The sequence below is a fragment of the Elaeis guineensis genome, chromosome 6 (genome assembly GCF_000442705.2).
Source record: "Elaeis guineensis isolate ETL-2024a chromosome 6, EG11, whole genome shotgun sequence".
Lineage (NCBI taxonomy): Eukaryota > Viridiplantae > Streptophyta > Magnoliopsida > Arecales > Arecaceae > Elaeis > Elaeis guineensis.
This window is the reverse complement of record NC_025998.2, coordinates 40,077,130-40,102,808: the sequence shown is the minus strand read 5'-3', so window position 1 is coordinate 40,102,808 and position 25,679 is coordinate 40,077,130. Positions and strand designations below refer to the sequence as shown.

The 25,679-nt window shown below is 36.1% G+C and overlaps 1 pseudogene; it reads right to left on the bottom strand.

Annotated features, from left to right (window-relative positions):
- Positions 1-783: 783 nt before the first annotated feature.
- LOC105034103 (dirigent protein-like) lies at positions 784-22,590 on the bottom strand (annotated as a pseudogene).
- Positions 22,591-25,679: the final 3,089 nt, after the last annotated feature.

Genomic DNA, 25,679 nt, shown 5'->3' with positions numbered 1-25,679 from the left:
TAAATGGGGAGGGGTCATATGGTTGAATGCTTCCATCTAGTAGGTTATTAAAATGATTGAAAGAATAATTATATGAAAAATAAATACAGCTGCCCTTGCATCTGGGTGGTAAATTTGTGGGGAGAGAAATTAAAGAATATTATTTGCCTAGGAGCAGTATATGTTTTTCTAAACTTTCCAACTTAATCCACTTAGACCAAACTTCCCATTTAGTTTTTCACTTATGACCCCGTGATTATTGTTTTCTTCTGACGCGGTCTTGTGCAATTGGTGGGTTGTGAATCATTTGAACTAGTGCCGGCAAACCAGTTGCCGAGATTAGTTCAAACTAGCATACCCAGAGTCCGTTGTGCAAGTCATCCCTGTGAACTGCTGCTCTTGTTGAAACATGGCTCTTTGACCCACATTCCCACACCAATACAAGTGTTTATCCTCTCCACAATTCGATAGATAGATCTATTCATAATAAAAACACCCCAATTGGCGGTTCCCACCTGTCAAAATTGAGATGTTTCATAGTGTGGGCAAAACTTTTTAGTTGCTTTGTATTGGTGGTCAAAGATCGTACTTACAATCCATATTCATATTTGATGCTGATATAATAAAGCTTAGTTCTTCAAATCCATAATTCTAACTAACTAATCGTAGCTTTGCATTTGATGGTGATGTTATAAAGCAAAGAAATCTTCTATAAAACACCACCATGTATAACAAACACATAAGAAGCGCTCTTCCCTGCACGCTAAAAAACAAAAACAGAAGGTTCCCATCACATGTTGCTTCTTAGTAACACTCATACAGGTTGATATCAACACGAAGGCAAAAATAGATTCCACCCTCAAATGCATCAGTCATCAACGTGGCAATCCCTCGAGTCATGAAGCAGTCTCCCATGCCGCCAACCACAGGGATATCCCTTGTCTTGTTCGTGATAGGATCTGCACCGAGAAAGTTCATGGTCCCCTTCAGCTCTGTTGAGTTGAACACAAAGGTGAAGACTAGCCATGCCGTGTCGACCTCCTTCTTGTCATATTATTGGTATAGTTGATCGACTTCTAACCATGTGGCAAAATCAGAATGAATCATATGAAAATCACGTCGATCAAGTCAACTTTTGGATCAAGTCGGTGAAATACCGACCTGATTTAGCTTTTAGACCAATTTTGTGCTGACCTGAATGGATCTATTTTAACCCTTAATTGAGTATTTTGATCAGCTTAGCTTTTTCTTGATATTCTACAAATGACATCGGTCCAGAACCGATCTAATCCAGAACAAAACAATTACTTTATAGCTCTGTTATAGCTGTCGTCTAACTCTACAACAACTATCTTTCAACTATACTACAAATTAATCATCACGTCGGTGAATAGCTCACAATTTTCATACAGTTGGCTATTCTGTTATAACAAACTAACGGCTTAACAGATTCCTAACGGTCTATCAAACTCTTCTAATGATCTAATGGCCTAAGCAAATCCTCTCTATATAAAGAGGGGTAGAGTACTTTCTGCAAGATAAGTCATAATTCTAAAAGCCAAGATTTTGCTGAATTTATTTTAGCTCCCCCACTGAAGAGAACCAAAAGCTCTCACTCTTTCCACTCAAAACTTCTTTCCTTGCCTTTCGTTTTTTCTATTTTCACTATCTGCTTTCTAAATCTCGACTGACTTAAGCATTAGAAGATCCTAAATCAGAGGGTACCCCATCGATTTTAAGACTTCTTTTGCAGGTCCATTTGTGGTCTACATCGATCTAACTCTTGGCAAATCTTTAGCTTGATTTAGCACCAACCTCATCTTCTTTTCTCCGAAGCCTTGCATCAACAGATTGATGCTAGAGAAAGGGTATGCCCAAAAGATTTTTGTGAAAATAGTAAACAGGAAGGTATAGAACAACTTCCAATTGTGGTTGATCTACAATAATTTAATCTTCTACTTCAGCAAGTTTAGGCTCTTACTGCTACGGTACAACAGCTCCAGTATACTACAGAGCAGTAGGAAGAAGCAGTTCCTCAACAAGCTCAATCTCAGCATACTCAACAATCGACTCATCAAGATCTTTGTCAAAATTATTATTTTGCACATATTGATCAATCTTTTGAAGGAGAATCTACTTCACACAGCAGGAAGTAGTATTGGAAAGAAGGTCTTGAATAAAAGATTCAAGATCTTGAAAAAAAAAAACTGATGGAGGCATAGCTTGGGAGCTATTCCAAAAGTGAAAGAGATTTTAACCTGCGATCCCCTTTCTCCCATAAAATCCTAAGTAAACCTTTTCCTTTCCGATTCAAAATGCCAACAATAGAATTATTCAATGGTTCCACTGATCCTCGAGATCATCTTGAAGGCTTTAGAGTAATTATGTGGCTACAAGGGACGTTTGATGTCCTGTTTTGTGTTGCTTTCCTCATCACTCTCAAAAAATCACCATGGATCTGCTTTTTTGAACTTCAACTAGGATCTATTTCTTTCTTTGAACAACTTGCCTGACTGTTTATCACCTATTTTGGTAATAATTGACTCCACTTAAAGAATATAAACAGTCTCTTCACCATCAAACAATAGGAGAGTGAGTCTCTTTGGGAATATGCAGCATATTTTAACGCTAACATACTGAAAGTAAAAAACTTCAATGAGTTTGTTGCAATGGCTGCTTTGAAGCAAAGACTCCAAAGCAATCACTTGATCTTCTCCCTCAACAAAGATTATCTATACACCTATGAGCAAATACTAGTTTGAGTCCGAAAATATGCTCAAGTTGAGGAGGAAGAAAGCATACTCCATTAGAAAAAAAATATGACCCTGAGAAGAGGATCGTGGAGATCGACTGAGGAATAATTCTGACCCACCTCAATAAAATCTAAGGTCAAAAAGTCCACCTCAGCATTTTGATACCTACACCCCTTTATCTGCTCCTCGTGCCCAAATTCTAATGAAAATCAAGAACTAAGGATACCTTCATCGGTCCAACCCTATGAAGGCTCTACCAATGATAAGAGATAAAAAAAATACTGTTGTTTCCATAGAGACCATGGCCACATGATACTGAAGAATGTCGGTAGCTTAAAGAGGAAATTGAAATTCTGATCCATCAAGGTTACCTCGATAAGTATATTCGAGATCCAGTAGACCAAGTATTGATCCTATAATTGATTTTGATGATTTCAAAATTTTGAATGATTATGTTACTAATCATGTATTCATGAGTAAATGTAGAATTTTTTAAGTACTGAAAATGTAGAAATTATCCATAGAAAAAAATCTTCTTAAAAGAAGCTAAGTCAAGCAAAAGAATGATTTTAAATGCTCAAATAAACCTCAAATAAGAGTTTTTGAAACCCGTCATGATGGAAAAGATCATAAAAATCAAGGTGGAAGAAGCTCTCAAAAGTTGAAGTCAAAAAATCACTCATGCAAAAACAAATATTCAATATTTTTTAGTTCGCTATCATCCGAATCGATTCAAATTTCATCCGAGATGACTCAAACTGAAAAAAAAAAGATTTTAACATGCTAGAATTTCAGTCGGTATGCACTCGAGTCGACTCGAGTGTCATCCGAATTAACTTAAAGAAAAAAGGAGAAAAAATATGAGTAGACTTGTAGAAATTTGAGTGGACTCATAGAAATTCGAACGAACCTTTGAATCAACTCGAATCATTCGAGCGAAAGTTGTAGGAAAATATAGAGAAGAGTGTTTTTGGGAAGATAGACTCGAAGGTCTTTCGAGTCGACTCGAGCCCAATCCGAGTCGACTTCAGTTCCAATGGCTAGTTCTGTAGAATTTTAAAAAATATGCAAATTATTTCTAATGACTAATTTTCACTCTAATGGCTAGTCCAAGCCTTCCAATGGTCAAAACTCATTCTCCAGTTAATATCAAGTCTTTTAAAAGCTACAGAATCAATTTGGGAAGGAAGATGAAGAGGGATTGAAGAGAAAAATATTCAAATAAGTGAGGTCATTGAACATCCTTAAAAAAGAGAGAAAAAAATTAATTGAGCACTGATCTTTGAGAACCTTCAAGAGCAATCTTCACCAACATCTTCTACATTTTCTTAAGCATCATTTGAAAAGAAGTCAAGTCTCAAAGAACAATCCTTCAGCTTCTATTTTGAGCCTCAAAGAGTTTATTTTTATTTTTATTTTTGTGCTAAAAGTTCTTACCTTTGTAATTTATTTTCTTTACACATTTCTTTGTGGAAAAGAAACTTCAGGTGTAGGCCCGTCCAAGCTCAGAATTGGAGAAGCATAGGTTTTGGTTAGTGAGCCCATAAAACCAACTGGATTGATTGTAAGTTTGAAAAATAATAGGTGTAAGATTTTGATTGTTGATCCCAGAAAATCAACTAGATTTGTTTGTGATCTCAGATAAAATAAACACACTGTAATCAAGAAGATTATAGTAAAATTCTTAAGGAGCTTTTGAGAAGTGGATGTAGGTGTGGAGTTGCACTAAACTACTATAAATTTCTATATGTTTGTGTTATGCCCTTTCATACTTGCCTTGCTTTTAATTCTTACTTTACATTCTTACTTGCTTTTATTATTTCAATTCCGCTGCAATATAATTGTATACACCCCATAATCACTTAAGATAGCTTAAATTGAAGCACATCATTATTTAGATTATTGATTTAGTTAAAATTTTTAAAGAATCTAATTCATCCTCTTATATTGTTACCTTATTGGGCAACACCAAGTCTTTGAACAACATCAAAAGCCCAACGATGATTCTGAACTCAATCAGCCTATTGTAGGGGTCATTAATATGATCTCAGGTCTTGATAGAGACTGGGAGGCAGGCGAGAATCCTTCTTCGAATAGATAGCGCACTGATAATATCATTTCATTTTTTGATGCTAATATTCAAGGAGTACTCTTCATAATGATGTTGTTGTTATCTCCATGACAATAGTGAAATATGATGTAAAAAGAATATTAGTTGATAATAAAAGTTCTATTGATGTATTATTTTATGATACATTCTAAAAAATAAACATGCTAGATCGATTAAAATAGCTCGACACTCCGCTGGTCAGATTTTTTGGAGATCCTGTAGTTGTAAAGGAAGAAATCACTCTGTTTGTCATAGTAGAAAAAGAACTACTCTGTTTGCCGACCTGAACTCAATGCTCTTAAAGCGGTGTTCTCCACTTAGCATCTCTTAGTTCAGTTTCCAACAAAAGATAAAGTTAGAGAAATATGAGGAGATCAAATGCTTGCTAGGCAATACTTCTTGATAGCTATAAAGATTAAAAAAACTAGTCGAAGCCCTACTAATTGAAGTACTTGATCAGAAGGACAATCTTGAGATCAGTAAAAATTAAGGAGAACTAATTGAACAGCTTATCACTATTCCATTAGGTGAAGATCCGAAGAAAACTATTCAGGTCGGATCTTAATTAAAATCTGATCTGAAAGAAAAATTGATATCTTTTCTTCGGACAAACATTGATATTTTTATTTGGTTAGCTTCTGACATGCCGAAAATCTCTATTGATGTCATTATACACAAGCTAAATGCTGACTCAAAATATAAGCCAGTGCAACAAAAGAAAAAGAGCTTTACCCCAGAAAGACAAAAAGCTATAGATGAAGAAGTCGACAAGCTCTTAAAAGTTAATTTTATTAGAGAAGCACAGTATTCGAAGTGGATTGTTAACATTGTTATGGTTAAAAAAGTAAATAGTAAATCTTGTATTGATTATACCAACCTCAATAAGACCTATCTCAAAGATAGCTTCTCTCTTTTGAGAATCGTTTGTCTCATTGATGCCACTTTGGGATACAAACTGTTAAGTTTTATGAATACTTTTTCCGACTATAATAAGATTAGAATGGCATCCAAAGATGAAGAAAATATGGCCTTCATCACTAAAAGAGGTTTGTATTATTATGAAATGATGCCTTTTGATCTTAAAAATGTAGGTGCTATATATCAATACTTGATCAATAAGATTTTCAAGCAACAAATCAATCGCAATATAGAAGTTTATATTGATGATATACTGGTAAAGAGCACCAAAGCAGATCGACATATTATCGATATGAAAGAAGTCTTTGGAGAACTTCGTAAATATCAAATGAAGCTCAACCCCAATAAATATACTTTTGGAGTTACATCAAAAAAATTATTAGATTTTTAAGTGACTCAAAAAGAAATCGAAGCTAACCCCAAAAAGATCCGAGCACTACTTGAAATAAAACATCTAAGTACAATAAAAAAGATACAACAACTTATTGGATGGGTAGCATCACTCAGTCGATTTATATCTAGATCGATTGAGAAATATCTTCCTTTCTTTAAAATTTTGAGATAAATTAAAGACATTAATTGGTCAGATGAATGCCGAACTATCTTTGACAACCTCAAAAAATACTTCGAATCACCTCTATTACTATCAAAATCAGGTGAAGGTGAGGAGTTATTCATGTATTTATTTGTCTCACCTAACACTATTGTCTCGATTTTAGTCTGAGATGATGCAGAAACTCAAAAGCCAATCTATTACACTAACAAACTGCTAGGGGATGCAGAAATCTGAAATACCAAAATAGAGAAAATGATATATGCACTTATCACATTGGCTCAATGACTTTACCCTTATTTCCAATCTTATACTATTATCATTTTAACTGACCAATCTTTGAAGTCAGTCCTATAATGACTTGATACTTTAGGTCAGATGGCCAAGTGGGCTATTAAGCTTAACAAATTTGATATTCATTACCGACCTCAGTTGTCATTAAAAGCTCAAGTATTAGCTAACTTCATTGTGGAATGTTCTATTTTTGATGAAAAAGTGAGCTCGAAAAGCCCAAAAGAGATCGTTGAAGATTCTTATTGGGTATTGCATGTTGATGGAACTTCAAATTTTAAAGAAAGTGGAGCTGGTTTAATTTATGCCAATCCAGAAAGTGTTGTGACCAAGCATGCTCTGAGATTCAACTTCAACACCTCAAATAACGAGACAAAATATGAAGCACTTACTGCTTGACTTAAAATAGCAAAAGAACTGGGGGTCAAAAATCTTAAAGTTTTTACCGACTCTCAACTTGTTGTCGAATAGGTATGAGGTCAATTCGAAGCTAAAGATCTTATAATATCTCAATATTTATAAAATATAAAAAAATTATCTAAAAGCTTTGAAGTTCTAGAAGTTATTCAAATATCAAGATCGGAGAACGTCCAAACTGACACTCTTTCACATTTGGCTACATCAGGATTTCCCAAGCTTAATCAAAAAGTTCTTATTGATGTTCTTGAAAAGCCGATATAGAAGCCATACTGATTGCTCAAATTGGTTATGAGTCAAGTTGGATTGATCCATTGGTGGGTTATATTGTTAAAAAAATCTTACCAACCGATCCTATTGAAGCCAGGAGGATCAAAAGACAAGCTCCTTGGTATGTTATTCATGATGATCGATTATATAAGAGGTCGTATTCATTGTCATTACTTCGATGCTTATGGCCATCAAAGATTGATTATGCTCTATCAGAAGTTCATGAAGAAATCTGTGGCAATCACTTAGGGGACAGATCATTAGCATATATGGTTATTCAACAAGGTTATTATTGGCCAACCATTCAAAAAGATACTACTGATCTTGTCAATAAATATGACTGGTGCCAAAGGTATGCTAATATTCAACATCAGCCAGTGATCGAACTCATTTCTATTATGGCACTTTGGCCTTTTGCTATATAAAAAATGGACCTCCTTGGATCTTTTCCAATAGCGATAGGATAAGAAAAATTTTTGATTATGGCTATTGATTACTTCACCAAATAGATGAAAGCTGAACTTCTGGCATAAATTATTGAGAAAAAGATGCAAGACTTCATCTGGAAGTCAATTATCTGTCATTTTGGCTTACCTTGAATAATTATCATTGATAATAGATGATAATTTTGTTAGAAAATGGATAGATTAGCATGCATAGATTTTAAAATAATTTTAAAATAGTAGCGAAAATAGATCTAGGTTAAACCCTTTAATCCCACATGCAATAAATCTAATCTATATCTATTCAAGTCCTGGATCTAAGTCATGCATGTAATCTAAAAATAAAATAGAAAAATTGAGATCATATCTCAATACTTTATGCGGGTCGAAATACACCGTAGCTGATGATCGTAAATCTAAAGGTTCTTTAAAAATAGCCGCACACACATCCGATCTCTACAGATATCCATCAGGATCAATCTTGAATATTTCTTCTCATTTTAGATCCATCTTCTCCAAAATAAATCTCAACCTTTTGGATCTTTGATCAACTGTTGATCTTTGTCCATGATTTTAACACTGAAACTGCAGTCTTTTTCCTTATTTCTTGATGTAGAAGAGATCACCCAACACCTTGAGTGCGTAGGAAAGTGGAAAGCCCAACTCTTGGGCATTGGAGAGATAAGAGAAGGAGAGGATGGCATGGAGATGGGAGGGGTTTTGATCTGAATTCTCAATTCTCTTTGAACCCTAGGAGACCATCTCTTAAATAAAGCTTTATCTTGATTTCAAATCAAACTCCAATCAGGCTAAAAAAGTTAGTCCTTATCTTATAAGGTTCCTTGCTTTTTAATTTGATTTTCTTTTCGAAAAGATCAGGCTCAATTGGAAAGGCTCCAGACCCTATATGGAAAGAAGAGAGAGCATCCACACCTTATTAGGCAAGATGAGGGGGTGCCCTCATCCCATAAGGTAAGAAGAGGAGATGCCAACCTTTGGTGCCCCTTAGAGTTTTTGCACACAAGGAGAGGGCATTGACCTTCTCTCTTTCCCTTTCCATGCCAAAACAAAGAGGGGGTGGGCCCCTCTCTTTCTCTCTACCAACTTCAAGTGGGCATGCACCTGTTGGACTTTCCAAAAATGAAAAGGAGGCATGCACCTCCTCTCCTCTTCTCTTTCTAATTAATCCATGCCAAAAAAGAAAATATCAAGGGAGAAAAATAAAATGATTTGTTTGCCAACTCATTAGCTTGATCCAATCCTTTTGGGCCCTCAAATAGGTACCTCTCTAAACCCAAATCAAAGTAGATCTAGATTAAGTTCAAGGCTATGAACTTGATCTAATCTTTATCCAATAAAAAATTCAAGTCCAAAAAAGAATTGGATTTAATCATGTACTGGTATGATTCTCCTAAACCCAATAGGATTTTACTAAATCCTAACTCAATTGTAACTTCACAAGCCGAATTAGTTAATTCAAGATTAAATCTCTTAATGTGTGAGCCCATAGGTTCCATTCTATTTGGTAGTGAGATATATTATGATCTCCATTACAATATCATCAAAACTCCTTTCAATGAATTGGAATAATTCTAACTTTGTCCTTCGAGGGTCATCGATTATCTAGATGATGTCCGATGAGTTCACAATCCATCAGTGATATCTAGTAGTATGTAGTGGCAACCCAGTAGAATAAAAATATGAACCCCTAGGTGCAGTTATCGTATAATTCAGTCCTTCTATCATGAGTTCCGACTGTTAGATGTATGTCCTAGAAGTCAATATGGCTGACACATTGTTATAAAGCTAGGACATAATTTTGTACTTTATATACTGATTTGATCAATAAAAGGACAAGTTTATTTTTTATTCAAGTGTGATATATCCTTGAATCATCCATGAAATTAATTTTTTGATACATATTCTTAAAGTATTGAGAATTAGAGACATATATTTAATTTCTAAATGCTCTTGATCATAGTATCATCATAAGGATGGTGATTGATCTGGATAGACTGGCGCATAGATTGCTTCTTTCGAGGTAGATGAATTTTTAATCTACAATGTAGAGATATTGAGTGATGAGTGCGGATAGTTGTTAGAGAATAACTAGTACTAAGCATAACCATACGAGAGATCACTTAGATTTCTATTCGATCGTTAATGATTGTCTCGATGCTGTAGTTGTGTGAATGATCCTTTGATCTGAGATGGTATGATTGCTCACAGTGAGATTGTTGGAGTTTGACTGACACATAAACATGGGTCTCAATGAGCCCTTGTAGTGAATGTTGATGATAGTTGGTCCACTATAGGAGTAGGATGCGCATCAAAATGGGATCTATCGATCTTGATAGAGAGGAGTAGTCCTATGAGATTTGAGAGGATAAGTCTAAGAGTCTGTGGCCATAGCAGTGTGATTAATAGAAAAAAATTTTTATAAGAATCACAATTGAACTTGAGCTGATTAAATCTATCATATGACTGATATTGAGGTTTGACAATTTATCCATGACTTGCCATCTAGTTGGGACTCATGATAGAGGGACTGAATCATATGTTAACTACACCTTGAGATTCATTTTCGATTCTATTGGGTTGTCACTACATACTGCTAGGTGTCATTGGTGGATTGTGAGAGCTCACTAGGATTGTTCTGGATCGACAATCCTTGATGAGTTAGAGTGAAATTATTTCGACCCATTGAAAAGAGTTTCAATGATACCTTGATAAAGATCATTGTATATCTCACTACTAGATAGAATTGAACCTATGGGATCACACAACAAAGGGATTAGACCTAGAATAAGTAATTGGGCTTATGAAGTCTCAATTGGATTTAGAGAAATCTTATTGGGTTCAGGGTAACCTTGCTAGCATATGGTTGGACCCAATTTTTTCTTTATATTTAGATTTCTTATTTGATAAGATTAAATCAAACTAAATTATCTGTTAATAATCTAAATGAATTAGATTCATTAGGCTCTAATTGTTGGGTGCCTAAGATTTTGGATCAAATAAATTAAGGGTGCAAGTCCTTAATTAATTTTCTTGATAGTTTTTATGGGGCGCCACTTGATTTGATCAAGTTGGGCATGTTCCATCTTTAGAGGATGTGTGGATCCTTTTTGAGGTGTCTCTTGGGTGCACTTTGGGATATGATTTTATGGGTGCAAGGGCTCCAAGAGTTGGCACCTAATAGGTCTCCTAAAGGAAGTTGAATAACTTAAGTTATTGAAAAACCTAATACAAGTAAGACTTCTATTAAGTGCTTATTTAGTTTTGAATAGGATTCAAACCTTTTCCTATTTAAAGAAGCCTCTCCTAAGGTCTCTAAACATCACAACCAGCAGCCCACACCCCCTATTAGAGTGCCCCACACCCTCTCTTCTCCTCCCCTTCTTCTCCCCTTTGGACGTCCACACACCACCTCCCTTTGGGCATCCCTCTTCCTTCCATGCCCAAGGCTGTTGGGCATCCCTCTTGTGCTAGTTTTTAGTGCATAGCAGTAGCATATTCAAAAGAAGAAAGGCAAGAGAAGAAGAGAAGAAAAAGATCAAGACAAGGATCAAAGAGTTGATCACAATCCAGGCTTCGTTCAAATTTGCAGGCTGATTTTTTTTGAAGAAAAAAAATCAATTTTAAGAAGGCTGTTCCAGACTGATCCTAAGTGGATATTCATAGAGGTTGGATATTTGTATGGCTAAGAGAGAGATTCTTTTCTTTCAGATCCAGATTTAAAGAAATAAATTACGAAACAGGTATGTGATTCGATCACATATTAAATTTCAGCATATGTACAATTTCAACATATTAAGTAGATGCTTGTGGTTTAAGTTTTATGCATGTATGATATAGATTAAAAAGAATTTTATTCTTCTATTCTACTATCATGTTTAGAAAAGAAAAAAATTTAAAACATACATGCATGCATGCCCCGATATAGAAATTTCAACAGTGGTATCAGAGTCACAGGTTTCATGTGCATGAAATTGACATATATATTTTGAAAAAAGTTTCAAAATCTAATTTTTTTTTGATATATAAGATATATAGATGAATATTTTGAATCTAAAATTTATTTTATGTTTAATTTTAGAACATATAGTTGATATATTAAAGCATGCATAGATCTGAATTTTGATCTAGAATAATTTCTAATTCATGTTCATGTGATCTATAGATGCATGCATAAATCTTAAATTTTATTTGACTTGATTCATAATTCATATATGAGATATATGATTGGATATTTAGGTCACAAAATTTATTTTTCATATAATTCATGATTTGTATATGAGATATATGAAATCATGTATTGATCTGAATTTTATTTAGATCTGAATTTCACATGCATATATGAGATATATGTTTGTATGTTAAATCTAAAAATTATTTCATGATTTAAAACTTATCTTTCATGTAAAGAATTTAGATTTGAAATTTAGTTTTGAAATCTAAAATTTGTGTTTATGCATGAGGATTTTGGTTATAAAAAAATCAAAAGTTAGGTCATGTAATTAGATTGCATCTAAGGTTTATGTTTTGAATATTATGGGTCTAATTCGATTAAGTAATTAATCAAATCGAGTCAAGTATTGATTAGGGTTAGATCAATTAAGTTAAATGATCATGTAATTATTGTTGATCAAATTGATTGAATCCCATATGTAGAATCGATTAACCTAAAGACCTAATTTAGCTCGATGGCTTGAGTCTAATTCATTTGAGTTAATCTATTTGGACCAATTGATCTATTGGTGTCTAAGGCAAATAATTGAGACATGGTTATTTAATTAATTTCGTTAGCTGATCTGATCAATTTATTGGTGTCTAAGGAAAGCAACAGGGGGACATCCACCGATCTCTACTTACCTGGCCAATTTGAAAAATTGAGTCTTCAATTCAGTTGCTTGGCATTTTGGTTTAGCCCATACCAATCAGATTGGTCATATGATGATTGATTAGATAAGACATAAACATAAATTTTTTCATAAATATTAAGTCCATAGGTCTTCCATCATTGTAGATTTGCGGATGTGCTACTGGTGTTGATTATTCTCAGCTGGTTACAGTGGTTCAGTTGTACTGAAAATATGCAACTACTCTATTAGCAAAGAATTGCTCCAGGATAAGGATGGGGTTGGGCCCAATAACTGTTAGGTGAGGAACCTAATGACGGCCTTGCACCTGCTTGTAAACGGTGGGTCGGGCTTAACTAAAGAGTGTGGTCAATAACTGTTAGGTGAGCCCACATGACTTAGAGATCAAGTCGCTGCAACATGCTTAAAAAAGCATCTAGATAAAGAGTTGTCCATACATCGGTGTGTATGTTACCAATAACTGTTAGGTGAGATGCATGACATCGGTGGAATCGCAGCACCCACTAAGAATCTTTTTATCGCATTAGAGTTTTTGTTTCCCACCCGGAGAGTGGAGGGATCCAAAAAATTAGTGAGAGTCATTGTTTGCATCTTAAAATCTGTAGAAGCAAATATATCATTAAAGTATAAAAGTGTAACTTAAGTTTCTACTCTCGCAGTTAAATAATATCAGCCTCAAACTCTCTAGCCTGCATCATTGAAACCAATCGTTTAATCGAAACTAATTACAAAGACTGGCTTAGAAATCTTAGGATTGTTCTGACCTCAAAAAAATTAGTTCATGTACTCGATCAGGAACCCATAGTGTTACAAAATCATCCTATTGCTGAGCAAAGAGCTGCTTTTGAAAAATAGATGGATGAAGACAGTCGGGTCAAGTGCTATATGCTGGCATCTATGTCAAATAAGTTGTAAAGCTAGCATGAATATTTGCCCACTGACAGGGCTATAATAACTCACCTGTAAGAGTTGTATGGTGAGCAGAGCCATACAGTATGCTTCAAAGTATCCAAAAGACTCTTCAATTTGAAGATATGCAAAGGATAGTCAGTCCATAAGTACTGTATGACAGTAATCAAGGACATTGAGGAGCTTGGGAAGCTCGGGCTTGAAATACAAAAGGAATTATGGATGGATTTGATCTTTTAATCTCTTACGAGTTCATATAGTCAATTTATTGTAAATTTTTATATGAACAAACTCGATTGCACTATATCCGAACTGGTCAATATGTTTGTCACTACAGAAGGAATCTTGAAGAGTTCAAGAGGTACTATTCTCGCTGTAGAGCGAACTTCTTCTAAGAAAAAGTCTACTGAGAAGAAGAAGACTAAATCTGCTAAGAAGCAGAAAAAAGAGAGCAAGCCAAAGAAGGATGTTCCAAAGAAGACCGAAGTAAAGAGAAAGTATTTTCACTATGATGCTGAAGGCCACTAGAGGTGGAACTGTCCACTTTATCTAGAGAGCCTAAAAATCAAAAAGGATGATAAACCATCAGAAGGTATGCTCATAATTGAATCTAACCTTATAGTTTCTTCTACTTCTAGTTGGGTTTTAGATTTTGGTTCAAGTGCTCATATATATACCTCAATGCAAGATCAATAGGAGGTTGAGGGAAGGTGATATGATCCTTCGGGTTGGCAATGGAGCAAAAGTTACTGCAGAAACTGTTGGCATTTATCCTCTTCGATTATCGTCTGATTTTAGATTAGATTTAAAGGACTATTATTTTATTCCTATAGCTAGTCGGAACTTGATTTCTGTGTCTGTGCTAGCTAGAAAGATTTTGAAATTAGTTTCAATAAAGGCTTTTATTCTATTTATTTATGAAATAAATTAGTTGCACGAGGTCTTTTAATTGACAGTCTATATCACTTGCATGTTGATGCAAATGTGAATTTAAACAAGCAAATAGTGAGTGCCGTAGGTCAAAAGAGATCCAGAGATGAAATTAATCAGAAGTACTTATGGCATCATAGACTAGGTCATATTAGAGAGGACAGGATAAACAAACTGAAAAAAGATGAGATCCTTGGGTCTCTTAACCCAGAGTCATATCCAGCTTGTGAATCTTGCCTTCGAGAAAAAAATCATCAAGTTACCCTTTATAGAACATGGAGAAAGGGCCACTGAGTTACTTATCTCAGTACACACCTATATGTGTGGGCCATTTGATGTGTAGGCCAGAGATAGTTATAGCTACTTCATTACCTTTACCAATGATCTGTCTAGGTATGGGTATGTGTATCTGATGAAATACAAGTCTGAAGCCTTTAAAAAGTTTAAGAAATTAAAAAATGAAGTAGAAAAATAAACAGACAAACTCATTAAGGTTCTTCGATCTGATTGAGGAGGTGAATATCTTAGTCAAAAATTTTTGAGATATATTAAGGACAATGGCATACACTTAATGGACTCTTTTCGGAACACCTCAGCTCAATGGGGTATCTGAAAGGAGGAATAGGTCCCTATTGGATATAGTTAGGTCCATGATAAGCTTCATTGATCTATCCTTATATCTTTGGGGACATACCTTATTAACTGTCATTCACTTATTGAATAGGATTCCATCAAAGTCCGTTCTTACCACACCATATGAGATATGGTATGGTAAGAAGTCAAGTCTAGATTATCTTAAGATTTGAAGATGTCCGGCCTATGTCAAGAGACAGATGGCTGATACACTAGAGGATAGATTTGTAATAGCTCGTTTTATAGGGTATCCAAAAGAATCCATAAGATATTACTTCTACTTCCTACAAGATCATAATGTGATTGTGAGTCGCAACGCCATATTCGTAGAAAAATAGTTTATTCAGGATGGTGGCAGTGGGAGGCTAGTTGAGCTCGAAGAGAAGGTCTCTAAAGAACAAAGAGCTATTGATCCTCAAGAACCCATTATTCATGAGCTAGTAGTTGATATTCTTCTACCACCTCATAGATCTAGCAAGATCTCTCGATCTCCTGAAAGATACATGGGTATGCTTATAGAGGAAGTAAAGAAAATATTCCTTATGGGAGATAGGGGTAATGGTGATGATCTTAATATCTTTGACGAGATGATGTCTGACATCAATTTTGAGAAATGATTAGATACGATGAAGTCAGAAATTGACTCGATATACTTGAACTAAGTATGGATCTTAGTGGATCCACCTGAGGGTATTGTTACCATTGGATGTAAATAGATCTACAAAAGAAAAATAGGTGCCGATAGTAAGATAGAGACCTATAAAGCTAGGTTTGTGGTAAAAAGTTATAGTCAGTGCGAGAGCATTGATTATCAAGAAACCTTCCCGCCCATAGCCATGCTGAAATCCATCCACACTTTGCTTGCTGTTGCAGCTTATTATGATTATGAAATCTGACAAATGGATTTGAAAACTGCTTTCCTGAATAAATATCTTGAGGAAGATATCTATATGAAGCAGTCTTTGGGTTTTACGTCTGGTGATGGTGATCACAAAGTTTGCAAGCTGCAAAAATCTATATACGGATAAAAGCAAGCCTCTCAAAGTTAGAATCATCATTTTGATGATACGATCAAATTATTTCATTTCATCAAGAATGAAGAGGAACTTTGTGTATATAAAAAGATCAGTGGGAGTGCAATAATATTTTTTGTATTGTATGTGGATGATATTCTCCCCATTGAGAATGATATTCCCATATTGACCACAGTCAAAAAATGGTTATCCAAGAAATTTTTCATGAAAGACCTAGGAGAAGCATTCTATATTCTTAGAATAAAGGTCTATAGGGATAAATCAAAAAAGATTCTAGGCCTGTCACAAAAGCTATACATAGAGAAGGTGCTGAAGAGGTTCAGCATAAAAAATTCTAAAAAAAGATTTTTACCTCTTAGGTATGGTATTAATCTTTTCAAGACGATGTATCCGACCACATCTAAAAAAGTTCAACGTATGAGTAGGATTCCTTATGCCTCAGCCATAGAGAGCCTCATGTATGTCATGCTATGTACTCAACCTGATATTGCCCTTACTGTGAGTGTCACGAGTAGGTATTAGTCAAATCCAGATGAGGAGTACTAGATAGCTATGAAAAATATCCTTAAGTACTTGAGAAGGACTAAAGATTTATGCTTGATCTTTGGGGGAGGTTCTGAGTTGTGAGTCGAGGGATATACTAATTCAGACTTCATGTCTGATCCTGATGATAGAAAATCTGCATCAGGATATATGTTCGTTTGCAATGGTGATGTAGTTAGCTAGAAGAGTTCTAAGCAATCCATCATAGCGGATTCGACCACAGAGGCTAAGTATGTCACTGTTTCGGATGCTGCAAAAGAAGGCTTCTGATTCAAGAAGTTTATCGCAAAACTTGAAGTTATGATATCGGATGTCATACCACTTTACTGTGACAACAATAAAGCTATAGCACTTGCTAAGGAGCCGAGATCTCATCAGAAATCAAAGCACATTGAGCGGCGGTATCATATCATATGTGACTATCTCGAAAAGAAACATGTCGAGGTGCGAAGATCCGCGAACAATGTGGCAAATCCGTTGATAAAGAAATTGATCCAACCGAAAATAAAAATCCACCTTGAAAAGATGGGACTTAGATTAGTGGCCAATTGACTTTAATCCAAGTGGGAGATTATTAGATATATGTTCTAGAAGCCAATATGGCTGACACATTGTTATAAAGCTAGGATATAATTTTGTACTTTATATATTGATTTGATCAATAAAAAAATAAGTTTATTTTTTATTCAAGTGTGATGTGTCCTTGAATCATCTATGAAATTAACTTTTCGATACGTATTCTTAAAATATTAAGAATTAGAGACATGTATTTAATTCCTAAATGCTTCCGATCATAGTATCATCATGAGGATAGTGATTGATCTGGATAAACCGATGCATAGATCACTTTCTTCGGGATAGATGAGTCTCTGGTCTATAGTGTAGAGACACTGAGCGATAAGTGCGGATAGTTGTTAGAGAATAACTAGTACTGAGCATGACCATATGAGAGATTATTTAGATTTTCATTCGATTGTTAGTGATTATCTCGATACTGTAGTTGTGTGAATGGTCATTTGACCTAAGATTGTACGACTGCTCGTAGTGAGACTGCTGGAGTTTGACTGACACATAAACATGGATCTCAATGAGCCCTTGTAGTAGATGTTGACGATAATTGGTCCACTATAAGAGTAGGATGTGCATTAAGATGGGATCTATCGACCTTAATAGAGAGGAGTAGTCTTATGAAATTTGAAAGTTTATGACCACAATAGTATGATTGATGAAAAAGAATTTTTATAAGAATCATAATTGGACTTGAGCTGATTAAATCTATTATATGACTGATGTTGAGATTTGATAATTTATCCATGACCTGCCATTTAGTCAGGACTCACGATAGAGGAACTGAATCACATGTTAACTACACCTTGAGATTTATTTTTGATTCTATTGGGTTGCTGCTACATACTGCTAGGTGTCACTGGTGGATTGTGAGAGCTCACTAGGATTGTTTTGGATCGATAATTCTTGATGAGTTAGAGTGAAATTGTTCTGACCCATTGAAAAAAGTTTCAATGATTCTTTGATAGAGATCATTGTATATCTCACTACAAGATAGAATTGAATCTATGGGATCACACAATAAAAGGATTAGACCTGCAATAAGCAATTGGGCTTATGAAGTCTTAATTGAATTTAGAAAAATCCTATTAGGTTTAGGATAATCTTGCTAGCACATGGTTGGATCCAATTTTTTCTTTATATTTAGACTTAATATTTGATAAGATTAATTCAAACTAAATTATCTACTAATAATCTAAATGAATTAGATTTATTGGACTTCAATTGTTAGGTGCCTAAGGTTTTGGATCAAATGAATTAAGAGTACAAATCCTTAATTAATTTTCTTGATAGTTTTTATGGGGCGCCACTTGATTTGATCAAGTTGGACTGTTCCATCTTTAGAGAATGTGTGGATTCTTTTTAGGGTGTCTCTTGGGTGCACTTTGGGGTGTGATTTTATGGGTGCAAGGGCTCCAAGAGTTGGTGCCTAATAGGTCTCCTAAAGGAAGTTGAATAACTTAAGTTATTAGGAAACCTAATATAAGTAGGACTTGTATTAAGTGCTTATTTAGTTTTGAATAGGATTCAAAACTTATGCCTATTTAAAGAGACCTCTCCTAAGGTCCTTAGGCATCACAACCAACAACCTATGCCACCTATTAGAGTGCCCCATGCCCTCTCTTCTCCTCCCCTTTGGACGTCCACACACCACCTCCTTTTGGGCATCCCTTTTCCTTCCATACCCAAGGCTGTTGGGCATCCCTCTTGTACTGTTTTCTAGCCCATAGCAGCAGCATATTCAAGGGAAGAAAGACAAGAGAAGAAGAGAAGAAGAAGATCAAGAAAAGAATCAAAGAGTTGATCGCGATGTAGACTTCATTCAGATTCGCAGGCTGATTTTTCTTGGAGAAGAAAAATTAATTTTAAAAGAAATATTTCAGACTGATTTTGAGTGGATACCCATAGAGGTCAGGTACTTGTGTGGCTAAGAGAGAGCCTCTTCTCTTTCAGATTCAGATTTGAAGAAAGAAATTACGAAATAGGTATGTGATTCGATCACATATTAAATTTCAGCACATGTACAATTTTAGCATATGAAGTAGATCCTTATAGTTTAATTTTATGCATGCATAATATAGATTAAAAGAAGTTTGAATTTTCTATTCTGCTATCATATTTAAAAAAAAAAATTTTTGAAACATACATGCATGCCCCGACATAGAAATTCCAACACCAACTTGATGGAGGTCATGGAGAACTCGTTATACCCCATCATTAGTCATATACTAGATTGACTTGACTCGAGTTCACTAATGAATTTCGTAAAAATTTTTTTCTAATATTCACACTTGCTTTGGCCAAAAACTTTTTGAACTCATCTCGTAAATCATATAGAACTTCTCTTTTTCTACCAAGATCGATAGATTTCATGTAGGTACATCCTACTCCTAATAGTAAATCTGAACCTACTATAACCAACATACATAGTACGGATTCGAATGGCTAGGGACCAAAGAAATGTGCAATCAAACTCAATAGCCTCACTGTGAATAGCCGATGACATTGCTAGTCAAAAGACCATTTAGACCACTACAGCATCGAAATAATCACTGACGAGTGAGTAGATATCTAAGTGGTTTCTCCCATTGGTCATGCTCAGTACAAGTTATTCTCTAACAACCACCTATACTTTCACCTCAGTGTAGGGACCTCAGTGTCCGTACACTGCAGACTCAAGACTCATTTACCCAGAAGAGAAAGTGATGTATGCATCGATCTTAAATGAATTGATCACTATCCTTTGTGATGATCCTTTGATCGAAAGTATCTAGAAACTAACCACTAATAATGTAAGTCTCAAATTTTCAATACCTTGAGAATATACAAAATCATCTTTATTAATTTTTAGGATAAATCATGGACACATAAATATAATTGGAATAAAAATATCCTCTATTAATAATAAAAGTGCTACAAGTATAAGGTTAAGTTCTGGAATTACAAAATGTGTCAGTCAATAATTGACTTCTAGGGCACTCATCTAACAAATCTGATAATAAAAAATTTAAAGAATTTTGTTTTAAGCTTCATATAGACCACAGGCTTACTTTAGTGGGACATCCATAATCAAATAGAAGCCAAGGTTATCAATCGAACTATTCTTTGAGGTTTGAAAATAAAACTCACAAAAGCAAAGAGACCCTAAATGGATGAACTTTATGGTGTTCTTTAGGCCTACCAAACTACACCTCGAAGATCAATTGGAGAGATAATTTTTAAACTTTTGGGGTAGAAGCAATAATACTTATGGAGATCGATCTTCCGACGATCAGGATAGAAAATTTTCATGAGGAAAGTAACTCAGATCAGTTAAGAATCGATTTGGATCTGCTTGATGAAACCTGAGAAAGAGCTCAGATTCACATGGCCACTTATAAATAGAAAGTGGCCAGATATTATAATGCTCGGATGAAGCTAAAATCTTCTTATAAAGGAGATCTTATTATTTGTCGAGCTAAAATCTCGAAACCATCAGAATACAGAATAAGGAAAGCTCGTTCCTAATTAGAAAGGACAAAATGGAAAGGGAATGTGAGCAAAAAGAAAGAAGAAGAAAGCTATTCAAAAAAAGAAAATGAAGATGGTGAAACCTAAAACCCTAGAATGACACAAGAAAAGGAACTGGGAACAAAGAAAATCTACCTATTGGATGGAAAAAAGGCTTTGAAGAGGTTTTTGGGAACTCTTGTTCGACATCGATGACCCTTCTTCTAACTACCGTGATGCTGGAAATCTTTCTCTGGCTTTGGTGGTGTTGGGAAGGCTCGAAAAAAAATTTGGCAGAACTTCCATGTAGTAGAAATAGTAAAGTGATTTTCAAACAGAGTATGCGCCTATTTATAGAGCTCATCAATGGTTCAAATCAACCAGATTTTCCATCACACCAATGCCACTTGATCGTAATCCAATGACTTTGATAAGAGATATTTTAGCACATCTCTTCCTAATCAAGCCACGCATGCGATAGTTAAAGTAGCCAATGTTAGGATGACATGTGGCAGGCAGAGAATTAGACTATATCAGCATAGCCTTTTAGGTAATTATGAGTTTCTGATTCTTTAGATCTTCATAATTGCTGGAGGATCGATGAGACATTTTGAAAAGTGGCATGCCGCCTCGAATGATTAAAAATAAATACTGTCAACCACCACATGGTGCATTTATTATCGTTGGTAGAGATCAGATGAGATCTTTTGACTTTCTACTCTGATGTGGAGAATTTTACTTCGGGTCCGAAAAGTAGAGGGCATGTGTTGGTACAATTAACCAACTTCTGACCACATGGTAAAATCAGAATGAATCATCTGAAAGTCACATCGACCAAGTCAACTTCTGGGTCAAGTCGATAAAATACCGACCTAATTTAGCTCTTAGATCGATTTTGTGCTGATTTGAATTAATCTATTTTAATTCTTATTGGAGTATTGTGATCAGCTCAATTTTTTCTCGATCTTCTACAAATGACATCAATCCAGAACCAATCTAATTCAGAACAAAGATAGTTACTCTATAGCTCCATTATAGCTGTTGTCCAATTCTATAACAATTATCTTCCAGCTATACTATAGCTAATCACCATGTGGGTGAACAGTCTACGATCTTCATATAGTTGGTCATTCTATTATAATAAATTAACGACTTAATAGATTTCTAATAGCCTAACAAACTCTCCTAACAGTCTAAACAAATTTTTTCTATATAAAGAGAGACAGGGTACTTTCCATAAGATAAGTCATAATTTTAAAAGCCAAGATTTTGCTGAATTTATTTCAGCTCCCCCACTGAAGGAAACCAAAAATTCTTACTCTTTCTACTCAACTTTTTTTCTTGCCTTCCATTTTCTTTATTTTTACTATCTGTTCTCAAGGTCTCAACTGACTTAAGCATCAAAAGGTCATAAACCAGAGGATACCTCATCGATTTTAAGACTTCTTTTATAGGTCCATTCATGGTCTACATCGGTTTGACTCTTAGCAGCTCTCTAGCTCAATTCAACACCGACCTCATCTTCTTTCCTCTAGAGCCTCGCAACAACACAAACAAATAGAGGCCCTAAGCTTGGCCTACCGGCTTGGAGTGCAAGTTGTTGTCTAAGGTGATAGGCTTGTTGAACACAACCACATCCCCAAAGTGCACGAACCCGGCAAGTGTTGTGAGATTGACTCATGCAAGTGCCCCGACAATGGCCGAGGTGGCATTGGCAGCATTTTGGCCATTGTAGCGTATATCATGAAAGTAGAATACCAAGTTCTTATATGGATGGAGGGCACTTAATTTTTTTGGCTCTTGGCCACTGAGAAGAGTAAGAGGAGGAAGCAAAGGCATTGGAAAATGAAGACCCTTCTTCCTTCCATCTCTTCTTTTGTTATTGTCATGCCTCCATTCCCGAATTTAAAAAAAAAAATCGAAGACATGAACAGCTATCACATACCTACAAAGAACCATCCCTATAGACATGCAAGGCATTTGATCTGGTAAGCACTAAAATATAATATAAAAAATTATATATTCTTTGCATAGGCAGTGGTATTATCATAACAACCATCTATTGCATTTTATATTTTCAACTTTAACTGTTGCAGCCTTCCACATCATTTTTGTATGAAATATCACTATACTTTCATTGATCTAGGGGACTACCCACCTTCTACAAATCAGTCTCGCCTTATGCATAAATTCAAAATGCTGATGCCTGATCCCAAAATTAGGTCCTTGAATCTAAAAATATTAGGTGAATATTTATGAGCTCCATGGCTTAGTAAGTAACAAATATATTTATATAACAAATTTAAATCATATTAGTGCATCATATAATATGGAATATCAATATGTTTAGTATCAAAATTATATAATTAGTGATGTTGTGGACCACCATCTTGGCCTGGATTGACAAGATCCTCGACCATAGTCGAGGTCTTGGTAGACTTGGTCCTCGGTTACAGTTGAGGCTACTAAGGGTCAGTTATAGCCAACCTAGAGGAGTTGAACATGAGATTCAAGTCAATTGACCTAATCTAGTTAGAAGTTCTTGATCTTGAAAAGACCAGACTCGGACCTCGGGCATGGCCGAGGTAGGTAAAGGTCAGCTATGGTTGACTTGAGGAAGATGATTCAAATAAGACAGCAGTCTCAATCTGAAAGGAATTCATTCTTTTTATGATCTTGAAAAGACTTGATAAGAAAGAAAACCATTGAGATTAGATTCTTTCCCAAATGGCAATAAACGGCTGGCTCCACATCATGAATGTGGAAGCAACCATTGTTAGCACAATCCATGCACAATATCTGAGAGTAGCAAGTCTCCCCAATGTACACAACTCTCATTTCCCCTCTATGAATAGGAGGAAAGTGGGGACCCCATGTAAGCTCTCGAAATGCCTCAAGGTGCTCCATGCTCTCTCTATTCTTCAATTGGAGGTTCTCTATCAGAAAATCTTTCGATCATGGGCTTTTTGCAATTCTCGCCCCAATAGTCGAAGTCAGCCGCTCTAGTGCCTCATCTCAATCAAGGACCTACCTTTCTCATCCTTGTCGAGGACCCATCTTTCCCACCCCAGTTGAGGAGACTTCAGTCGAGGAGATCTACACTTAGCCGCCACTCACTGGGACTAGCTTCGACCTCTCTAACTTGGGATTTGGCAACAATAGGTTAGTGCTAGAAGGAGGAACCTCGAAGTATTTGTTCGAGACTAGTATTTAGGCAAGAGAGAAATCATAAGGCCATAAAGAGGAGCCTCAAATGCTTCTCGCCATTCCAATGGCGCATGGATGAACAATGTCCTCTAGAAAGCCATTGCACCTAAACCGACCTTGGTACCCCCTCTTGCTCGATTGGTGCCAATGGTCTCCAACAAGCAATTTAATAGCCTCGTCCTAGAGGTTGGAGCTTGATCCACTGACGTGTGAGGGATGCAACAAATCATTGCATCTCAGCTTATTTCAGAAGCCCCACATCGAGACCAAGCTAGACCAGTAATCGAGCACTCACCTCCTTGAAGTCCGAGGTAGGGGCATAGCCGACTCAGTCGACCCACATGCCCTGTTCGAGGATGACATAGGCACTCATTAGCCCCACAGTCAGAGAGGGATTTCATCCTGGGTAACCTATCTCCTCGACATCGAGAACCCTATACAATTTAGGATGCTGAGGTGGAGAGAAGATTTTAGAAGATGCAGTGGTGGATTGAAGTGCTGCAAGGTCAAACTCAGCAACCAGGGATAGAGCTCAGCTTCAACTCCGACCCCCCATTCATTAGGAAGATTATAGATGAACCACTTCCAGCATGATTCATGATGTGATAATTAGAACCCTATGACAGGACCTCGGACCTCATTGACCATTTAGAGAGCTTCAAGGCTCTGATGCACCTTCATAGAGTGACTAATGCAATCCTCTACTAGGCATGCCTATCGACCTTAAGGAAGGTTGTCCAATACTAGTATTCAAGCCTTCAGTCTGGCTCAATTGATTTTTTTGAGCAGCTTGGTCAGTTGTTCGCAACCCACTTCATCAACAATCGCTGACAGCATCGTAGCTCGGAGTCGCTTGTTAGCATCAAGCAATAAAAAGGTGAGTCTCTTCAAGACTACATTAACTGCTTTAATGCCATGACTTTAGAAGCACAATCTGGACCAGTCAATAGCCATGCCTGTGCTTATGGCTGGGCTACTTAAGAACGACTTTCTCTTTTGCTTGAAAGGAGGTACCTTAAGACTTCATTGAAATGTTGGGAAGGGTGGGGAAGTATGCAAATGCTAAGGAGGTGTGGGCTTGGCATGGACAGAGCCCCAGCAATGGGCCTAAGGAAATGAGGGAGAGAGTAGCAAAAGAGCAAGGTGCATAAGCGGGAAGGCCAGCACAGTGATAGGAAGTCCCACCGGTCCCATACACCTCTCATTGGTCGGGCCAGATCCTAGATCGGACAACACTGATCTAGATCTCCACATCAGAGGTTTAATAATTACATTTCCCTCAACACATCTCGGGCTCGACTACTGGTGGAAATTGTCCATCAAGGAAACCTTTCAAAGTCAAAGAAGATGACAGCCACACCTCATGTATGGAATGCAAGAAAGTATTGCCCATACCATCAGAACCACAACCATGATACAGAGGAACGACGGCAACTCAAAGATGAGATTAAAGCACTCATCAAGAGGGGATGACTGAGGCGGTATGTTGAGGAGCAGTCAAACTGAAAGGAAGACAGACTTGAACCATCTCAGCATGAAGGTCCTCCGAAAGATAGGCCCATGGTGAGAGTGATCCACACCATCTCTGAGGAGGTTGGCAACCCTACCTCAAAGCCAAGCCAAGCTAAAGAGGAGCAGAAGAAGAGAAGGGTCAAAGATGGAATTACTTTCTCTAACACTGACATGAAAGGAATAAAATATCCTCATGATGATCCAGTTGTAGTCACTTTAAATATTTTGAACTATGTTA